Genomic DNA, 6,631 nt, shown 5'->3' with positions numbered 1-6,631 from the left:
CCACGTCCAATGACACGGAGCAAATAACACACGATTCCAAGCTCAAAAAGCCTGTGCCAAGGCGTTCGCAGGAGCTGGCCACAAGGCTGATGGTTCCGGTGTCGTTCACAACGGGGCTCGCTCCCACGACACCTCTCGGTCCCCAGGGAGCCCCCCCCGCTCCACCACCACCACCCCACACCAGCTCACCCCGCTGCAGGGCCGCTCTCGTCGCCCCCTTCCCCGTGTTCCTGCTCCGGTTCCCTCCCGCCTGGTGGTGACCGGCCGGCTCTGCCTTCCTCCGCTCCCGTCCCACGCAGCACGTCAGGCTGGGAGATGCCTCCGGAGGTCATCAGCTCCAGCCTGCCGCCCGCAGCATCTGATCCCCCAGCTTCACACCCACCTCCACAAGCATCTGAGCTGCCGCTTTGTCATTCTCCCGTCAGGCACGCAAATGTTGCTCTGCGGAGATGAGGCGGCAGCAGCAGAGCTATTTTTCAGCACACACGGTGCAGTGTTCCTCTCAGGTTGGGAATGGACGTGATCAAAATTGCACTTTGATTCTTCCTCTCCAGATTTTGAGGGACCAAGCTGCTAACTCCAGGTATTGTCTTCCTTGTCAAAACTCTGCTAAGCAGCAGGATCAGGCCCGTGTCCTGCTTTTCTCTCGTTTTTGCTTGCGAAGGTGCGTGGGGCTGACCATGCCGGCTCTGCGTCAGGCCCGTGAGGAGCAGCAGCCACACCACCGGGTTGCAGTGCTCTCAGCAACACCCTTGGGACCACCGCTGCCCCCCGGGAGCTGCCAGCAGCTGAGGAGGGGCCCCCATGGCCACCCCCGTGCCCGCAGCCCCTGCTGCACGGTGGCACCGGGCGGCCCCTCGGCATGAGAGGTTCCAAGCGAGCGGCTTGGCCCGGGTCACACACACAATGCCAAATGCCTTTTTGTCTTTGGTCGGTTTTTATTTATCAATAAAACGATACTACAAAACATGGGAAACATCTGCTTTAAATACAGATCCGCAGTTACTTCGCCAGTTTTTAACCTGCTGTATTTACAGATTTCTCCCCTAAGCTCTTTCTGACCAGAGGAGCCCGGGGGTGGCTGCCGCCAGCACCAGTCCCCCAGCTCCCGGGAGCAGGAGTGCGAAGCAGCGCGAGCAGTGAGGACTTGCTGCTCCCTGCAGGAGGGCTCATCTTTCCCTGCAGCCCCTCAGGCTCTGCCTGCCTGTGGAGAGGCTCTTCCTCCTCCACCAGGCACGCTGCCGAGCTCAATTCACTCTGGTTTTGGGGCGCAGCAATAATTCATCCCCATTCCTGCCAAGCCCACGGCCTGCTCGGTTGCTCCCTGCCCGGCCTGCCTGTTGGTCTGGGGGAACTGCTGAGATCAGCCAGCAGAAAGGAAGCCGACGGGCAGCGGAGCCCTCGGCACAGAGACTTTCCTCTCCGTATGAGAACTGCTTGGATGGCATGTCATGCCGGGTGACTGTCCACCCAGGAGAGGTGTCGTCCCCTCCAAAGCGTGTGCACAAGCGGGTTGGTGCCGGTCTCCCTGCGGCGCCCCGAGCAGCACAGCCGCACTGCGCAGAGCCAGCCGTGCCTGGCCTGCTGCTGCCGGCCCTGCTGGCTCTCACGGGCCCGAACCGCTGTGAATCGATCGGCAAGAAACAGAAATATATACGTCTGTGTGTGTATATATATTTCTCTATATAAGATCCTTTAATTATATAGTTGTAAGGCAGATTAAAATTATTTTCTGATACCACCCGGTATCAAAACGCATCACTCCTACTTTCCATGCACATTGCGCAGTGTGCAGGGGAGGTAATTAAACCCGCAATAATTATCATACAGGTACTCTAATCTGAATACCCACCGCTCTTTAACACCCTCCCTTACCGAAGAAGAACACAAGACAGTACTCAGAATTGCTAGGAATAGCAAAAATTCAGCTTTCTGCCCTAGAAACTTGTGGGCACCTGTGGAGCTGCTCGGGCGCGGGGCAGCAGAGCTGTGCCCTGCGGGCAGGAGGCCTCCACCAGCCGTGGCGGCTGCGTCGCTGCCTTCTCCTCCTTTGCAGACAGAAAGGGCTGGGAAAGATGAAAAGGGAGATGAGACAGCACAGCGCTCCTTCTGCATGATGAAGAGGGACAAGCAGGGGAAGCCTGGGCTGAGCCACGACAGACGCCTCTGAAAAGGGCCTTTTCCTCATGACTGCTGGAATTTGGCTTCACCTCAGCTGTCAGTAAAGAGCAAGCTTTTTGATTTCTTTGCACATGAAAAGAAATGAAGACAATAATATATTCCAGAACAGTTCAGCTTCTCTTAAGATTTATTACCAGGGAGCTGGAGCCTTGCTAATTGGCTTTTGTTATGCAGCGCTGAGCGTGCTGGTGCTGAAGAGCTGTCTGCTGGCACCTGGTACCTGAGGCCCTGCAGCCACGACAGCACCGTACTGAGGCATGCTCTTAGAGCTCGGCTTCCCCGTGGCTACCCCCAGCACTGCCTCGACATAATGAAGTATTAGCATAATTAAATGAAATTGAAAGAAGTGAAAGAACAGGTAGAGTGCTACTGCTCTGCTTGTGATCTCTTGAGCCAGCAAAGGAAAGCAAATAATTTTTACAAAAAAAACTTTGATCTTGAACTGTTTTTCTTCTTTTCTTTCTTCTTTTCTTTGTGACTTTCTGGGCAATGGAAACAGTCCAGCGCATCTGATTATGGCTCCCAGAAGCTTGGGCAGTTTTACAGGACTTTTTCCTGTAAATGAGTCTGCTCCACCGGGGGCATTGCGGGCAAGTTGTCTGCGTGCATCCCTGAAACGCGAAGCCTCAGAGCATGGCTTACATTGGCACAAGCAAACAAGTAGAGCTGCTTAAAATATTTTCAGGAAAATGTGCTGTTTTGAAAAAGCCACAGTGCATTACGAAGAGACGCGTTTGTTGGAAGGAGCAGAGTTGTCATGGCTGCTGGTGAGGGGCATCTGGCAGAACTGGCTGGGGGTGTGGGGAAGCCAGCCCCCAGGAGCACTGCTCTGCTCTGGGAGCAGCACTGGTGCTCGCTAGGGGATCACAGCCAGGAGGAGCGAGGCGGTGGCCGGGCTGGGGGGCAGAAGCCAGCCCCTTCAGGGAGCTGGGGGCATTTGGGAATGCATGGTGGGCCTGCAATGGCTGGGAACAAGGGCACAAGGGGGCATGGTGAAATGTGCAAAAATGAGTAACTCATCATTTGAGAAGTGAAAGATTTCAGCTTGTATTCTCAGAAGACCAACAGTTCAAAACTGGTCTAACTAAAACAAACAAACAAAAAAGTTCAAAGAGGGATGTAACAAATTGTTATTAATTTTGTAGTCATTTGAAGTGAAACATTGCTGTCATTTCAGGTCAGCCAAAATGAGATTTGTAGTAGCTTCACATAAAAAAGGAACAAAAAGAATGCATTTTTGTTTATTCCAAACTGTAAAAAATAAAAATAAAAAATTTTTCTTCAAAGTCCATGAGACACAGAGATCTCATCCATACCACACACTGGTGCAGCATCTCCACGGACACGTGGAGCCCAGCTATTTGCTGTTACTGGTTGCTGTTACCAGCTCTGAACACTTGCAATAGTTTGGATATATGTGAGTAGGACAAAAAAAGCCTACCTGGAAAAGTAACGTGCGTCGTTTCTAATAGAAATCTGGTAATAGCAGCATCCCCTCTTCTGATTGCCCCGAAGACAAGCTCACTGCTGAGCAAGCCAAGATCGCGGCCGCCCCAGGCTGGCCCAGCGGGACGGGCTCCCCACCGCCGCCCTTCTCCCTGTCCCCTTGGCTCCAGGCTCGGGGTCACCGATCCGGGTGTGAGCTCGTCCCAGCAGAAGGCTCCGTCCTCTGCCGTCCTGCCCAGCTTGCTGTCCCCAGCCGGCTGCCGGCTGCCGTGGCTGCTCACACACACCTCAGCATCCGAGGAGATGAGCTTCCAGAAGGGCTTTGCCTCCCATACGCTTGTGCAGACACTGCAGCACCCAAATCCCTGCTCGGCAAGGCACCAGATGGGACGAGCTCCGCAAATCCAGGGTCTGCTCCCAGGAAGGGGCCTTCAGAAAGGGCTCCACTGGAGATCAGCCAAGTACCAAAGATTAAAAATAATAATAAAAAAAAATCATCCCAGGATATTCAGCCACACAAGTGAGCAATTGCCTACTTTTCTGGCTCTTCCAGCCCCAGCTTGCCTACAGCTATGCTTCCCTATTCGAGTCGTGTTAGCGTGGAGGAGCGATGAGAGTGCAGAGACCAGGGGTGCCATGCTGGAACTACCCCTCAGAAGGGAGGAAGGAAACATGACAGTGAACACAAGTCACAAGTCTGTCATTCTGAGAATGCAGAATTGCATTCCTTCCCTTCGTGGGGCATCCTTAAGAGCACAGCAAAGTATTTCAAAGTATTCCTGGAAATACTCCGGTAGGTAACCCCTGATGCAGCGATGGCTCTTCCAGATGTATTGCTGCTGGTGGCAGTACTTTCCAATCACGGCGTCAGAAAATCCCTGTTGAAGGTGGGGAAGAAGAAGGATGCCAGCCTGCAATCACTGAAGTGGTGCTTTCAGCGTCTCACAGACATAAATGAGGAAAATAAAACTCAAAAATTTAATCAGAGAATTATCCCCAATCTGTAAGGAACTGTTTAACATGAAGCAATGCTAAATTACAGTGGGCAAGAAAGCATGTATGTATCTACATATATATCTACGTGTGTGTATATATATGACAGGCAAAGGATACCAACTTATTTATTCTTGTCTGTGCCCTTGCACAGATCTGGATGGCAGACACGAATTAGCTGCAGATTTCAGCCACCCAGCACCACAGTGCTGATGGCTGTACATGCAGCGTATCGTGTAACACCTGACCCACTTATGAGAGCCATGAATATTTAATTCCTCCCTCCATTTACCGGGATCCTAAACGAAAGGTCGGCTCTTCTGCCAGCAGTGACGCTGGAGCAGAAGGGCAACAGCAACACGTGGTTTACCACCTCAGAGCCCCTACACGCAGGCTTTTTTGGCAGCGGGACCAAAGCCACCTGGCAGGAGCCACTGGGCAAGTGACTCTGCCCAGGTCACAGTTGTGACTGCTTTGGTTTTTCCCAACTTGTCTCTTTCTGTCTCGGTGTTATTTGTACCAGGGAAATACAGCAGGCTAAAAGCTACAGGTTGATTTTTTTTTTTTTTTTTTTTTTTTTACATACCACAGTAGAAACAGTTACTGAGTTATATTTGTCAGAGTCACAGTAGTTTATGCATATTTGCTATTCACAGACTGCAGAATATTGCCAATAACCTCACTGGTGGGGACTGACAACACGGAGATACATGCATTCATGTGAGACCATAATCAATGATGTCTATACTGTATTAAGCACATTCATTTTTTTTTAACACCTTCCAGTAAAATCGATTCCTTTAAATTTGTAGTTAAAATTTTTGTTTCCACAATTACGCACAAAATAACCTGTAAACAATTTGACATTACACTTATGTACAAGTGAACCACGTCGGAAAGTAGAAGAGGTAATTCAGTGGGTGCCACTTAATCTACATCAATGTGCAACAGACTGACTCAGCCTCGGCAAAGTCATTAAGTGCTTGTATGAGGTCCGAAAATGTAACATGAGCAAGGCCCCGTAGAGATCACAAAGTCACAAGTCACCAAACCCCCCTCTACGTCCTGTGTTGGCTGTGAGAATATTGCACTGGCGGCATTTGCTCCCCGAGTGCGCGCGTGGCTGCGCGACCTGGGCGGGAGGGGAGCCCCCGCGGGCCCCGTGCTCCCGCTGCCTCGCGCCCGGAGGTTTGGCCTCTGCTCAGCTCTGAACTCCGCTTTTTCGTGTTTGCTTTATCATTGCTATAGTTTAAAATCTGTAATAGCATTCTTATAAACTGATTTTTAGCTAAGTGATATCGATGCCAAGAAAAATAAAGAATGTCTTTTTATAATATAAATAATTTAAAAGTGCTTTTTTGTTCTTTTACTATTAATCTACAAAACCCCGTTGGGGCATAAACTATCCATAAGACTGGACAATTACTTTGTACCATGATACACATGGGGCCTTATGCATAAAGTACTCCGAATGTCAAGTCCACGTGCATACTTGCAACAGTGGAAAGGGCTTCACGGCAGGGTGGGAAGTTGGAAAGGTTTCTTCAGCCTTCCTAGGGCTAGGAGAGCAACAGGAGATGGCTGAAGATCGCTTACATTGAGGTCTCTGCCAATACAGATCAACCTAGTTTTCTCCTTCAGCCCACAGCTTTGCAGAGAGAAGGAACAAACTACCTCACAAAACTAGCATGAACCCAAAAGAGTTCCATCAGAGTACTGTGAAGCATCTATATGGCGCATGCGTGGCCTAGGGGAAAGAAATAATTTGGTCCACATGGGTCTACGTCAACTCACACGTTCTGCCTCTGTCTCCCTCTGATGTCTGAGTCCTCGAGGTGGCCGGGTGTGCAGCAGCGGCCCTGCAAACACCGCCAATTGTGCTGGAAAGCAGCCTGACCCGCTGCGGCTGGCGAGGCTGTGCGGGGCTGCACCGGGAGCAGCCCACGCCGGGGGTGCTGCCATACAGCGGCCCCATTCCCCCACCACACGCAGCCCCCTGCCAGCAGCCCCC

General features: G+C 51.3%; 1 long non-coding RNA gene across 1 annotated transcript; it reads right to left on the bottom strand.

Moving 5' to 3' along the window:
- Positions 1 to 209: 209 nt before the first annotated feature.
- On the bottom strand, positions 210 to 6,579 carry LOC118173556. Its single transcript, XR_004754281.1, has 2 exons — positions 1,956 to 6,579; positions 210 to 832 (listed from the first exon to the last, which is right to left on the bottom strand). It is a non-coding gene; the product is annotated as an uncharacterized LOC118173556 (long non-coding RNA).
- Between the last annotated feature and the right edge of the window lie 52 nt (positions 6,580 to 6,631).

Source organism: Oxyura jamaicensis, chromosome 13 (genome assembly GCF_011077185.1).
Source record: "Oxyura jamaicensis isolate SHBP4307 breed ruddy duck chromosome 13, BPBGC_Ojam_1.0, whole genome shotgun sequence".
NCBI lineage: Eukaryota > Metazoa > Chordata > Aves > Anseriformes > Anatidae > Oxyura > Oxyura jamaicensis.
Note: the sequence above shows the minus strand (reverse complement) of the source record. Positions and strands in the feature narration are given on the sequence as shown.